Source organism: Octodon degus, unplaced genomic scaffold (genome assembly GCF_000260255.1).
Source record: "Octodon degus isolate 3935 unplaced genomic scaffold, OctDeg1.0 scaffold00148, whole genome shotgun sequence".
Lineage (NCBI taxonomy): Eukaryota > Metazoa > Chordata > Mammalia > Rodentia > Octodontidae > Octodon > Octodon degus.
Window position 1 is genome coordinate 5,419,810 of NW_004524724.1, and position 14,909 is coordinate 5,434,718.

General features: G+C 48.3%; 1 protein-coding gene across 13 annotated transcripts in view; it reads left to right on the top strand.

The window, feature by feature from the left end:
• Window positions 1-14,909, top strand: part of Ncald (neurocalcin delta) — a 432,618-nt gene that overhangs the window by 187,922 nt on the left and 229,787 nt on the right. For 2 of the 13 annotated variants that reach the window (XM_023702321.1, XM_023702322.1), the window contains one exon: window positions 339-388. The exons of the other annotated variants lie outside the window; for them this stretch is intronic. The gene's annotated coding sequence lies outside the window, so the exon portion shown is untranslated. The remainder of the gene's footprint in view (window positions 1-338; window positions 389-14,909) is intronic. 13 annotated transcript variants of the gene reach the window in all.

Here is a 14,909-nt window from a genome sequence, read left to right on the forward strand (position 1 = left end):
AGTTCTCCAAATGACATCTCCACACTGCCAGTAGCAGGGCCCTGAAGCTCGTTAGAAACACTGTCATGCCCACACCGCAGTGTCTTGGGCTGGAGTTCAGAAGTCCCTGTTCTAGCAGCTCTTGGGAGGGTTCCTGTGTGTGCTCATGTTGAGGAGCTGCAGCGGACACTGTGATCTCATGGAACACGAAGGAGTAAGCCCGCTCTTTGACTCTCACACTCTGCCCCACCTCCAATACATGCAGCTTCATCTTACTTTTAGCAGTTTAAAACAGTCCTACAAAATAAGGAAATTGGGTGAGAGAAGTGGTTTACCATGTTTTATCTGATTTTTTGCAGAGCAGGGAGTGATTGTGGTGGTCACTGGGCTGATCTGCTCAACCAAAGTAGTAAGTTTGTTTTATAAAGATCTAATGTTTTTTCTTGTTCAGATTTCTACGCTGCCTTGTGCTGCATTCAGTCAACTGCTCAGATCTGGTGTGTGTGTGTGTGTGTGTGTGTGTGTGTGTGTGTGTGTGTGTGTGATTTATATATAGTGTATATGTAAATGCACATTTTGTTTTATTTGAGAATATTAGTACTAGCTTATGGCCAGAGGTGCTATTTTTTCACTTCCTGTCCCTTCTAGGGTAGCTGAAGATGTTTTCCCATAAGTCTTTCTGCCCTGCGTACATGTGTGATTTCTAGATCAGCCATCACCCAGGCAGAAGGCCATTAGTGGTTTTAATAGCTCTTATTACTGTTTTGAACATAAAGAGTTGCAGAAAGTTCACTGCATTTTGCTTGCATCAGCTGTGTGTCTGAACTATTCATATAAGCACTATGCTATTAAATATTTAAAAATGGCATGTGGTATGGTTGAGCAGGCAAGATTCAAGTTGCTCTGATTCTAGTTGTGTGTTTGGCTTGCATGAAACCGAGAGCCTTCTGTGCTTGTGTTTTTTGCTTATCAAAGATGCATACTGTTTCATCACCTCCCTATGTCCCATGAAGTAGAGACCAGGGGCAGTTGTGTACCTAGTGTGGGCAGTCTGGTAGAAACTTGATAAGTTTACAAAGCAGGCAATACTGTTTTTCTGTTTGGATATCAAAGGTCATAAAATTAGAAAAGTTATTCAAAGATATCTTTATTTATGCTGTGCTGTGCAATGATGATTTGTTCTATCAAATACTACTCTTTCAAAACTTGGGTTGGCTTTGGTGGAAGATTATCAAGGCAGGGAAGATGGAAGTTCTCACCAGCAGTCACCTCTTGGCTGACATCTTGTGTGACTCTGGGACAATGTGAGATGATAAATTGAGGAAGCACACACATACCTGAGACCAACAGCCTTAAGCAGGAAAGGCTTGTTTTGGCTCATGCTTTGGGAAGCTGTGGTCCATGGCCAACTGGTTCATTGCTGTGGGACTGGTGGGAGGGAGAAACATCATGGTGTAGGGCTTGACAAAGCAAAGCTACTCAACTCATGGCAGCCAGAAAGCAGGGAGAGATGGAGAAAGCCTGAGGAGAAGGGATCAAGCCCATGTACCTCCCAGGATCAAACCCCGTGACCCAAACTGGGCCTTATCTCCCAGTCTCTGTCATATCTCAATCATGGAATTATGATTGCATTAATAGATGGATCTGCGGGTGCAGGTGGGGCCCTCACCATCCTGTCATCTCTGGAAGCGCCCACAGATCCCTGAGATGTGTGCTCTACCAGGCAGATCAAGTTGGCAGTCAGGATTACCCTTCACGGTGAGCGAGCATGTGGACTTCATATTTCCTTCAGAGTCTTAAGAGAAGGAGGAGTACTCCACTTATCGCTGCATCTTTCCCTGGCTCTTTTGCATCTGGGACAGCATTTGCCGTATGTTAGGTGTTAAGCAAATAGTTTATTTTTTATTTTTTTGTGGTACCGGGGATTGAACTCATGACCCTGTGCTTGCTTTTCCACTGAGCTATCTCCCCACGCCCTAAGCAAATACTTTAAATGCAGATAAATGTGTTCCTTGGGTGTTACCTGGGCTCACCTTGTTCTTTGAAATGCTAGAAAAGAGGACATGAACTCTGTCCCAGATGCCCACTGTCCTGGAAGTTTATGGTCTTACGGTCTCTTGCTCTGATTTCTGGTCACACTGATGAGTTACACATGGCTTTTTCTCTCAGTGCCCCGTGTGAAGCCACACCAGTCCCTTCTCTTTGATTTCTCCAAACTGTTCTCACATGTAGCATGTGTGTGCCATAGACATTTAGGATACCAGTTGGCCCAAGCAAGTTGAGGACAGTGGCCCATTTATAATTTAGGCTTCAGTATTAGTTTTGTTCTTAGCAGTTGTCCTGGGGAATGTAACTCTCTCCTCAGGTGGCTTCCTTCCAGAGGCCCAGTCTGGAAAAGATAGGGTGTGGTAGAACTGCCACAGAGGAGAGCGTGACCAGCATCAGCAGGGATGAGTCATGTTCCGAGCATGGGTCAGGACAGAAAAGTCACTTCAGCTCTGTCTCACTTCTTCTTAAACCAACCCTAACCTCCTCATGCAGAAAATATGGGGCAGATTATGGTAGAGAGCCTCTCGCTCACAGCCCTGCCCTGTGTCCTGCTACTGTGCCATGCCCTTCTGCTCCTCTTTGCTCTCCTGCTGTGCAGCACCCCATCTCCCGTCATTCCCTTTGTGGGGTGCTTTGGGATTGCCTAGTCCCCCCTTAGCTCATTCAGCTGCTCTTGAAGGTACTATGGTCATCTCTGTCCACCAGTCAACAAACTGACACCGAGTCCAGATCCAGCTGCCCCCTATAGTTCTTGTCTACTCTGGGGTCCTGGATTTTTCAGGGTGGCCTCACTAGGGATGTCTCAGTGACACTGAGAGGAGCATTGCTCATTGTAGAGGGAAGAGTCTGCCCAGCTTTCCAGTCTATCCCAAGGTTAGTGACATGTTTTTCTCCCATAATTAGCATTAAGCTATTTCTAAAGGGTGTGCTCAGGTGGGAAGAAAATAGCTTCCAATGGAGAACCAGGCACAGGGGACACTTAAAAATGCCCTAGTGATGGCTAGATAGGGTGGTATATACCTGTGATCCCAGCACCCCGGAGGCTGAGGCAGGAGAATACCTTCCTGCAGAAATTCTCCTCAGGAAACAGAAAGCGTGGGTTGGACCTGTGTTATTCTCCCCAAGGCTGTCCTAAGGGAAGAAAGAGGAAAAGGGGGAACATAGGTACTCATGCTTTGCTGGGGCAGCTTGTAGTCATTCGTGCGCCAGCTTAAATATGAAAGCTGTGGTGAAAGAGGCTGTGTGCAGCCGGGCCCTTCCCAGCCCTCCCCACTCCTTTCTGTGGGGCTCTCCCCTCCTCCCCAGCCCTGCCCACCCAGCCAGGGGCCTTGGAAGCCCCTGAGTTTCCAGGTCCTCCACTTGCATTTTCTTTTGTGCCCGTGCTTCCAAGAGGGAGAGGACTAATTCACATATTGACTTTTGCCCTCCTCTACTCCTCATCTTCACTGTCTGGCAGATCCACGGATCAGTGGGGATGTGTGGAGAGCCCTGACAAGCCAAGTCCTTTCTACCCCAAGAGGTCTATGAGTCAGCATCCCAGTGGAGGAGAGGCTGGTGTGGGCTGGGCTGATGCAGACACACAGTTTAGCGCGCATGGCTTCTCTTCCGAGAGAACCCCCTGCAGAAATCAACTAAACAGTACAGCAAACCAGAGAGGACAGGAAACAGGGAGGTAGAGCTTTTGGGAATGGGAAGGGCCTGTGAGATGGGGGAGGGGAGGGAGAGAGAAGAGGACGAAGTAAGAGTGAAGATGTGCTGTGGCAGTGCACCAGCTCCCTGAGGAGGTGGGCTCACTGTGGCCTCGATACATGGACTCCTAGCAGAAGAGACGGCGTGGCTTCCTGTGGCCCCTGCTTTGCCTCAGGTCTTTCCCATGTCCTTACACACGGAAAGATGCAATGAAGGGAAGGGGAACATAGTAGGGTCAGGTAGGCTGCCAGGTTGAGAGACCGGGTCAGGCTCTCGGTGTGTCTGGGTCTTTATGCATCATTTTGGGACAGACAGAGGTGAGCTCTTGGGTGGAAGCCCACGGAGCACCCAGGGCCACCTGGCCATAAGCTTTGACACTGGGGGAGTGGTGTTCCTCAAAGACAGCAGAGACCAAGTTGAAGGGCACAGTGGACACAGAAGCTTCCTGCTCTTGGCACTGGGGATGAATGGCAAAGGGACTTATTTGGTTTAGTTTTCTTTATTTTTATCTCCTGTGGCACTGGAGTTTGAGCCTTCCAACTGGGCCATACCCTCAGTTTCATTTTTCCTTTTCAATTTTGAAGTAGGTTCTTGCTAAGTCACCAAAGGGGGCATAACTTAAACAACACTCTAACAAGCGCAGTTGATTCAACCCTGTGGGCTTATGGGTTTCTTTCCATTGTTAGACTATCAGTCATTGAACGCAAGGGTAGCAGCAGAGCCCTGTAACAGGCCTTCCTCACAGTGGCATAGTTTCTGTTAAGCTACATTTAGGTGTGGAGGCCTTGACACACAGCAACTCTGTGGCTTAATGCAGTGTGGGAATGTGGTTGTCACACATAGCTATGAAACTATTTTAGGGTAGAGCTTTTCTGATTGGGGCCACAAAAGTTTGCAAAATGCTGTCTTTGAGTGGTGGAAAGCTGCCCTTCTGGAGTGGGCAGGCAGTAGCAGAGAAGGAAAAGTGGCATGAAAACCTTTTGTTATTAAAACATCAGTGTGGTAATACTCACTGTGATAAAAAGGTGAATGTTTAAGTTAAAAAGTTTTTATTTCAAGGAAAGACATGTTGCCACGAATCCTCCTTAGAGCTCCGCCTTACTTCAGACGCTCTCTTCCCATTGCTTGTGCTACTTCCAGCAGCAGTTCTGGAAGCTTCATTCCTGAGCGTCTTTACCAGTTGTGCTAAAAAATGCAGTGTAGGGCCTTGCTGCGTGCCATCTACTGGAAAGGCAGTCTCATCAGAACATGTGTGTTCTCATCCACCTTGTCATCAGCCCCAGGTCTTCTGAAAGTCAAAACCATAACTGGTAAACATTTGGATCAATTTAGGACATCAAGGCAGCTGTAACACTCAGGATTCTTAGAGCAGTTTCCAAAAGTGGCAAGAGCAGTCGATGGGACAGGTGTGTTTCGAGCAAGGGGGTGTTTGGAGGGGAATGGCAATGTGTCCTTCATGTGATAATTTTTTAGAAATGTAAGCATGCACCACATGCATGATGCAATGCAAGGGCAAGTGTGGCCAATGAAAGATAGGGAGGAAAAGAGGCGATCACAGAAGCAATTCAAATGAATAAATACACTTCCATCATTTCCTGGTTAAGAATAAGAAGTGAAAGTTGTTGGAGAGCTATGTCCTGTATTCTAAGCTATCTGCAGTGTGCTACCAGCAGTCAGAAGGGTCTTGGGCTGGAGATGTCTGTCGTAGCTGGGTTACCATGGAGATGAGTGACTAGAAAGACAAAGGTAATGAGGGACAGTGTCAGCAGAAGTTTCTTCCCCCCGCTTTCTCTTCCTCCTCCTGTACCTCTTCTTTCATGCTTGTTTTCCTTTATTCAATTTTATAGTATTATGGTACTATTTGAGTGGATCTTGTACCTAAGTGACGAGGCCAAATGACTATCATCTACAATCATGCACATTCACACACACACACACACATGCATACACGTACATACTCACACACGCCTGTACATGCACACTCAGATTTAGTTTCTCTTTTTAAATTTCCTATACCTGAAATAAACGAGACGTTGGACTTATTTTATAGAAGGTTGAAAGTTGTAAAATACTAGGTGAAATCATACAAGAATGGTTTTCTATAAGAAAAAAAAGCACTGAGTAGTAATTTCCTATGATCCAACCTGCCAAAGGGTTTGGTGAATTCTACATGTATCACAAAACTCAGCGAAAACCATCCAGTGTCTTGTGGCAGTTATCAAGGACGATGCTCCTTGCTAGCATGAGATAAGGAGTCACCAGGCTTACCCCAAGACTTTTACCCCAAGGTGTCAGTCACTTGGGGCCTTGTCTTCATTGAGAGATGGGGGCCAGGCACCATGATATGAGCCTGCAGGCCCAGCACTGGGAGGTCCTCTGAGTCCAAAAGTTTGAGATCTGAAAATCAAAATAAAAAACAGGAATAAAAATAGAGGAGATAATAAAATCAATAGCTTTCTCCAGCCTTTTGCTGTTTTAGAATTTATTTTGGCCCAATGAAGTAAGTGCTCAAGCCTTGGAAAGTAACAGAGTCATCCCCGTGGCCCATGTAGTCTGGCGGTTACTAAGCATGGGAGTGCACTGAGCCCGTGCAGGGGGGTCCTTCTTGCTCTGAGAAGCATCCCCATCCCTGGGGCAGGCAAAGCGTCCCTCCCTTGTGGTGGTGGCAAGAATGGCCCACAGAGCTTGGCCTACATAAAAGTGGAGACATCATTTGGGTAAGCGCCATACCATGTCTTTTAACTAAAGTATCTTTAGCATTGTATGAGAATGGCAAGGAACAAATGGTCCTTGTTACCAGATCTGTGCAGACAGGTGGTGAGCACAGCTTCCCCCGGGGCTCTTCTCAAGCGGGGAACACTGAGTCACCAAATGCTGAGTTTAACATCTGAGCCGTGAGAGCTGCAGCCCACTTCCCCTGCTGTGGACACGGTGTGCATTGGAGGTTACCCCAGCTTGGGCCAGGGTGCACCCCATCTGCAGAGCCTTGTGATGTGTGTGACTAACAGGTACTGACACCAGGCAGGGGTGTCAGGCAGTGGCTTCAGGAGCACATGTGTCCATTTGCTTGGCTTACATTTGGGGTTTTGCTGAGATTTTATTTTTTTCACAGGGGGAATTTCAAACTCGCAGTGTGGGTACAGCACATGCTATTGGGACCCACTTTTGTGCTTGCTCTTTTGCATGAAAGGGGTATAGAGGGCTGGGGCACTATGGCAGGCATGGAGAGTCAGATGGAAACTCTGCACCCACTCGCTGTGCCTGGCAAGGGGGCAACAGTGCCCACATTGTATTATGCCTTCATCTTGGTACCCTGTGAGCAGAGCATGTCTGACCCATCTCACGGCTACCAAGACCAAACTCTATCAGCAGAAGTTTTCAGGCAATGCCTTGGTCACCACAGTTACCTGGAAGTGACCTTTGCTGATCATGACATGGTCCCATGTGGCTAAGGTTCTGGCATCGAAAAGTCTATTTGTCATAAAAATTTTATGTTTATCTTACTTGATCTGGAGAAGTTGCTCTAAGGTACAGGGGCTGGTGACATAGAACTTATGGCTATGTTTCTTTTTTATTGTAGGACAATGTCTTTAGAGTCACTACCATTGCTTCTGGGAACAAAAGTTCCTTATACAGGGAAGACACTGAGTTAGGAAGTGCAAAGCCACAGCATCTGGGCTGTAGAGGGCTGGCTGCTGACCTCCTGAATTTGCTGCTCTGCAGGCTTGAGCTTGTGGGGCAGAGTGCAGCCTCTCCCTTCTGCTGAGGGTCTCACCTTCGCTCCTGGCTGTGGTGTGGACTCTCCACTGCTACAGAGCTCTCAGTGGTGAGGATGTGGGTGCTGCTGCTGCTCCTCTGTGAGTGTGTGAGTGTGTGTGTGTGTGTGTGTGTGTGTGTGTGTGTGTGTGTAAAATGTTATCTATAGGCATTGCTGATGCTGGAAACACATGCCTGCTTTGGTGTGGTGAGGCCAAGAGATTGAGGCCCCAGGTGACTTCCTGTTGGCTTGGCTCTGTCCCCTGTAGCCATCACTGTCACAGTGAGCCTCTCAGCTCTGGCATCAGAGTTCTGTATTCTGTTGCTAGCAGCACCACATGGGTGTCTACTGGGCAGAGACCGGCTCTTCACTCAAGTAATCCAACTACCTACCTGTCCTCTGCAGGGGACGGTAACCATATCTGCCGGCTTAGCTCAGTCCCAGGGGCCCTTGATTCCTGTCCCATATAGACAAGAAAGACAGCCATCCTCACCAAAAGAGGAAGCCCCTTGGGGTCATACTATAGTTGTCATAATGTGGTAATGGTGCTCATTAGAGTACCAGAGTAAAAAGTCTTTGCATTTTAAAGATTCTTTTGAATTTCTTTCACTTAGTCCAGTTCTGTAGTCATTCCTATTAGGGTTTTATTACCTGCCATGGATCAACTGAGATCCTGTGTTCAGCCTTTAGGTAGGAAGGCCTCAAAAATGATTAGGACTTAGTGTAATCTGGAAACTCTCAGTGGCTGTTTGAAAACTGTAGTCAATTCTTTTCATTAAGCATTTGCTTCTGGTTACAGGTAAATTATTATACATGAGTTGTAGTAATACGTGTCTCCAGGGTGGGAACATAGGGCTTTGGGCTGTGCACGGCTGAACAGTACACATATTCTATAAAATTAGAGTCACTTAACACATGTAATTTTGCACCCATGAATTTTTTTCTCCTCTTTTTTTTTCTTTTATGTATTTAGTACAAGGTCTCACTACACAGCCCAGACCCATAGTGATCCTCCTGCTTTTAGCCTCCCCAGTGCTGGGATTACAGGCGTGCACCATCACACCCGGACTTGGTGGCTGGTTCATTGTGCCTGGGGGTGGGACTGGTGCAGCCTGTGGTGCCAGGGATTGAATCCGGACCCTGTGCTTGCTGAAGCAGGTGCGTAGTCTGCTGAGCTATCTCACTGGTCCTTCTTTCTCCTTGTAACATTATACCTACTATTATTCAGTTTTAAAAATTGTGCTGTATTTTCTTGTACAAATGCATTATGATTTATCAGAGCAATTTTTAGGCACATTGGGTATTTCTACCTTCACATTAAAAGGTGTGTAGGGCTGGCCGGATAGCTCAGTGTACTAGAACGCCTGCGTAGGCAGAACACAGTGGCTTGGGTTCGATCCCTGGCTTGCTGTGCTGGTCCCTCCCCTGAGGTATGCCCAGACAGTGATTGAGACTGGGTGTGGTGGTGCCCACCTGTAATCCCAGCACTTGGGAGGCTGAAAACAGGAGAATCACTACGAGTTGGATCTATGTAGTGAGATCCTGTAGACCCTGAAGACCTTGTAACAAATACATAAAAAAGGAGTGTGGTGATAGATACCCTCCATATGGGTCTCTGTGATCATCTCTGATTATCCCTTTACAGGAGGCTATCTAACATAAAATTCTGGATCTGAAAGCAAGTTTAAGTTTCTTCTTACATACATATACAGTTTTAGTCCCATCAACATAGAGACTAACTTTTTAAAAAGAATATATATGTATGTGTGTGTGTATATATATATATGCATATATTTGGTACAGGGTGTAACTATGCAGCTCAGACTCATAGTGATACTCCTACCTCAGCCTCCCCAGTGCCAGGATAATAGGTGTGCGCCATCACACCCAGTTTCCGTGGCCAGTGCAGCACTCAGGGGGTTCTAGGGCCAACACTGCATGCAGTACCTAGGATTGAACCCAGGTCCTTGTGCTTGCCAAGCAGGTGCTTAGACAGCTGATCTATCTCCCCAGCCTGACACTAACTTTTAAAAGACAGTTTTCTGTGGTGGCACATGCTTATAATCACCGTACTGAGGAGGCTGGGGCAGGAGGATCAGCAGAAGTTTGAGAATAGTCTGTGCTATGTAGTAAATTCAGGGGCCGGGGAGATGGCTCAGTAGAATAAGCGCTTGCCTGGCAAGCACAAGGGCCTGAGTTCAATCCCCGGTTCCAAAAAAAAAAAAAAAAGTTTGAGGCCAGCTAGAGCTATACAAACACCTGGTCTCAAAAACCTATGTAGTAAATTCAAAGCTAGCCAGAACTACACAGAGAGATACTATCTCAAAAAATAAAAACAAAACAAAAATATCTTGCCAGCTTAATCACTAAACAATGGGTAGTTTCTCCTTCTCTCTCTTCGTGCTTTGACTGATGTTGAGTCATCTATTTGCTTTAGTTGTTTATTTCATTGCTGAGACAAAATACCCGACACCTAAAGTTAAAGGAGGAAAGGTCTATTTAGCTCACAGTTTGTAGAGGCTCAACCCCCAGTTGACTGGCTCTGAGGAAGGGTGGCGTGGCAGGGGACATTGCAGAGGAGAAGCAGTTCGTGGTGGGCAGAAGGCAGCAGAGCAGCACTGAGGGCCACAGGTCTTCCTGCCCCTTACAACTTATCCAGGCCACTTAGGGCAGGTGGCTCGCCCACCCTTAGTGCTAGTGCCCATGGGCCTAGCACTGCACCATGAGTCAGTCCCAGAGTCCACTCTCCAGACCCAGCCACCTCGGAGCAAGCCCCACCTCTGACCACATGAGGCCCTAGAGGTCGCCTAGACACAGCCATAACACCTGTATTATATTGATACTCTGTGTGCTGTGAGTTTTCTAATAATCTTCGTTGCTCTTTCCATAAGAATGCCTGCTTCCCATCATTCAGGGCACAGTGTTGCTCTTCACCATATGGCCCAGGGACCACCTCTCTGGGACGACTGTTGCTAAGTCATTAAGCTCCGTGTCGCTGAGAGAGCAAGTCGCCGAGCTCCGTGTCGCTGAGAGAGCACTGTGGGTGCCAGTGGCAAGGCGCAGGTCTTGCCATTTCCACTTTTCTGTTGGAAATAATAAAATGAATGAGGCATGGTTCAATCTTCTGCTTTTTTAAGGAACTCCCTGGCAGGAGGCAAACCCAGACCTCTGAGGTTGCAGGTATCCTCCAAGGGTCGAGAAATTTTGCAAGGCAGATCTGGATGAAATCCTGATTTTTTACTGTTTTCTCTGAGATTTACCTTGATTTTATTTCAATAAAATTTTCACTATGGCTTAAGTGACTATTAAGCTAACGCCAGGCTCCGTTTCATTTCTGGAAATTAGTGCATGGGAGACAGCAGGAAATGCAGAATAGGAAATGCTTGACCTCTCTGTAACCTTGAGCTAAAAGCACGGTTAGTGCATGGACACTGGTAGGCCCTAAGGCACAACAGCCCACCCTTGTGAGGCGCTGCCAAAGCTCAGTAGTTCAGCAAAGTTTACCAACAAAAGAAGTGTATCACTGGATGGGACTAAGGCTTTCAACTATGAGCTAGGCCAAGCCACTGAACTTCAGTCCTGGGAGCAGCTCAAGACATACCCTTACCTACCCTGCAGCACTAATAGATGAGAAAGCTGAGGCACAGAGAAATCTGTAGTTTGCCCAGGGTCACCCTGTTGGCAGGGAAAGAACTCAGGTTCCTGATACTTTCTACTACACTGTAATTGGTAACTTGTTCTGTACCATGTGTTGTACTGATGACTCGTTCAGTCCTCACAAGACCATGAAGGACAGCCAGCATTCATTTGTCCCTTTATTCTTGTCACGTTCATGGCACACTTGCAGTGTAGCAGCCACCACCTGGGCTTCTGGGGGCTGAGCGGGGTCCTGAGTTCCTGTGCTTATGTTCTTACGGGAGCAGAAGACAGGGACTCAGACTACAACTACAACAGCTACTCACCACCAACTGCAACTGTGTGGGTGATGGGAGTGCCCCTGCAGAAGGATATGGCCAAGATGAGCCTGGTGTGGAAGAGGATGGGTATGAATTGAGCAGGTGGCCTTTGGGCTGAGGCCTGCGTGACAAGGAAGAGGGCACAATGCATGCAGGGGCCCACGAGGAAGGAAGGATGTTTGGAGAACGGTAGTGAAGCTGGGCTGCTCCAAGTGTGCTGGGAGGGCCCAGGAGCAGGAGACCAGAGCCAGGAGGACCTCAGGGCCCAGGGAGAGAAGGGGAAAGGCCCGGCTCTGTGGAAGGAAGGCAACAGGGCCTGTGACAGCTGCTGTGATCCTGGCTCTTTTGCTATCACCCTGTCATTCTGCGAGTGAGAAGCAAAGTGCACAGCCCTCGGTGACATGGCATGGTCATCTGGGGTGAGCTGGCGAGGGGGCTTCAGCTGTGAGGGGGCAGCTCCTTCCCCCACGCTGCTCTGTTGAGAGGAGCTCCTCGCTCTACGCACTCCTCCTCCACGGGAAGCAGTCACACTAGCCTGGGAAATTCATTGCTCTTTGCTTCTTCTGTGCTTAGGAAGTTTGCGCTCACTCTTTTTGGAAATTGGATCCAGGTAGCATGTTTCGTTCATTCTGTTCTGTGGGTGCTGAGGGGGCTTGTTTCTTCCCAGGTAGATTCTGATGTCCAGTGTCCTCCAGCAGCGACTTCACTGGGTTTTGCTCTCACCAGTGTTGGCGCTGTCTTTTTGACCTTGGCCAGGTGAATGAATGCACCAGACATGGATGAAGGGTATGGTGCATATCCATGGAACCATATAGATAATAGAAAGGAGGATGAGGGAGCTCCTCGGCTTCCTTCCAGTGAACCAGAAATGATTAGTAGGCTGGGTGGTCTGGAGGCTGGCTGAGCCCTCTGCTGTCCTTCCTGAGAGTACTTCAGTCCCGTGCGTCAGACTGGGGGAGGGGCAAGGGGCTTCACTCCATCACATAGGGCAGGTGCTGTGGGGAGGAGAGAGTGCTGCATCAGTGGCTCAGGCGGGCATCTGAGCCCAAGCCGAGTGACAACAGCATCCACCAAGTTGTGGACACTGAAACCTGAAAGGAATCAAAGGTGTCTGTGGTGGCAGCGGCAGCAGTGGGCCAAAGCCACCAGCAGCTAGGACTGATCTTCGCCCCTGTGTGCCACGTGCTGCTAAGAGAAACCTGGTTTCTTGGAGAAGTGACAGGCTTCAGAGCCAGGCAGGCAGGGTGCAAGTTAAGGCTGAAGCATGCTGCTAGGCTGCAAACAAGACCTGAAGAGCCATGAAGGATGTTTCAAGGGTGTAAATGCCACCTGAGCAGCCTCTTGCTGGCTGGATGTGGGACAACTCAAACATTAGGAAATGACGAAGAAAAAAAAGAATAAAATAGGAATGTGAGTCTATGTTAATATGAACCATTAATTACGAATGTGTAGCCTGAATGTTTCTTGAGGAGTGAGATGTTTCATGGTTTCAAAGTCAAACCTTAAGAATACTAACAGGTCGCAAAAGAAACATGAGTGATTTATACTTGTGTGGCTGCCGAGTGTCTCCAGTGAACAGCGTCTGCCAGGTAGCAAATCAAAATAGCGTGACGCCTGTCAAGGACAGAGGGAGCACAGTGCCACCTCTGCGACCGCCTGCCAGAGACCCCTAACCTGAATGGGTCATGCGGGCTCTCCAGGGAGACTCAGATTGAGGGCCACGCCTCCGCATAGCTGGGCTACTGTCTTTAGAAATGTCACGGTCATGAAGGTCAAGGAAAGATCAAGAAGCTGTTGCAGAGTGAAAACATACCCGACACAGAAACATGACCCGTGCCTCAGACTCCTTTTGCTGGGAAAGGTGCTCCTGGACATGCAGGGGAGCCTGGGCGGAGCTGGGGCAGGGCGGTTTCAGTGCAGCGTTGCAGGTTTGCCTGGTCATATTGTGGTTATCGGATGAATCTGCTGCAGCGTTCACGAGTGGTGATGCTTAGAGCCAGGACTTTCTTTCACTGTTCTTGTTATTCAAGACAGGTCTTACTACGGACTTCAACTCACTGCGTAGCCATCCTGGCTTCAGACTAGTGGCAATCCTCCTGCCTCAGCTTTTTGAGTGCCGGGATTAGAGGCGTGTGCTACCATGCCCAGCAAGGGTTTACTTTCAAACGGTTCAGATATTTGTATTGCTTCTACAGCTTTTCTGTGTTTGTAATCATTTCCAAATAAAATGCTTAAAAATTGAATCAAAGCAACATACAAGTTTGAGGAGTTAGTGTCCCTTAAGGCTGTATAGTTACATTTGCAATGAAGCCTTGTGATAAAGTATGCTGGCTCCAAGGGTGTGCCAGGTTCCCAGGGTCTGAGTCCTGGTCCTTTGTCCTCCTGGTGGAGTTTCTTCTTCTGTCCGAGTGTAGAGGGATCATCAGGGTGGAAGGGAAAGCTTAGTGAGGAAGCCGTGCAAAGACCTAGAAGAGGTCTTGGCATCAGCAGCGGCCAGCAAAGCTGCCATCCTTGGGTTCTGTCAGCAGGCCAGCAACTGTGCCCGGGTCTCCTCAGTCCTCTGATCATACAGTGCCAGGGGCCTCCCCAGAGAGGACTGACCTGGAGCTCCTCCCTGAGCACCACATAAGTGGCCTGCTGTGCTGTGAAAGCCCATTCTGTCGTGGGTTGTGGGGACAGCGGCCTGGATGACTGTCAAAATTGTTGGGAGCCAGTTGGGGTGACATTGTGAGGCTTGGCCAGACAAAAACTCATTGCTCACCTGACCTGCAGCCAAGAGTGGAGGTCTGCAGCTAATTGCTCTTTGGCATCCGGAATTGCCCATTGTGATTCCATTTTTAGAGCTCGAAGGGGTCTCAGAGATTGCTGAATGGGACTCTGTCACACTGTAAGCAAGGGGGCTGGGGTCCAGCGTGGTGACCGCTGGCCCAGGTGGGACTGTCCACAGGAGCTTGGGCCTTGTCATGTCCTGACCCTGCAGAGCAGTAGTTCAGGCAACGCCGGGTCCGAGGAGTGAAGGAGGAAAACAGTTCTTGAGGAGGAACCAAGTCATGGGAGGAATTTCCCAGGTTCCAAGCAGGAGGTGTCTGCTGTGAGCCACCTTGATCTGTGACATCTGACGGGACGCAGACCCAGGCCCACGCATCTCTGGGATTCTGTGTCTTGCCTCATATGCCATATGCAAAGCCCTATGCAATGGCTTTGTTGCTGTGTCTTGCTCCACAGCTCTTTAGAACTGGACATGCCATCATCTGGGGACTCAGAGGTTGAGCTAAGCTGAGCTGGATTCCTCAAGTGCTCTGGTCACTTTGTGTCCATTCCACATTTTAGGAGACTCCAACTATTTTTGGTAAGAAAACAAATATCTTCCAGGCTGCCAGCAAGTTTGCCAAGACACATCCTGATTCATTATACAATCACCATGATACAAAGCCCTAAAAATAGTGAACTTGGTTTAATGTTTCGTTTGGCATCAGGAT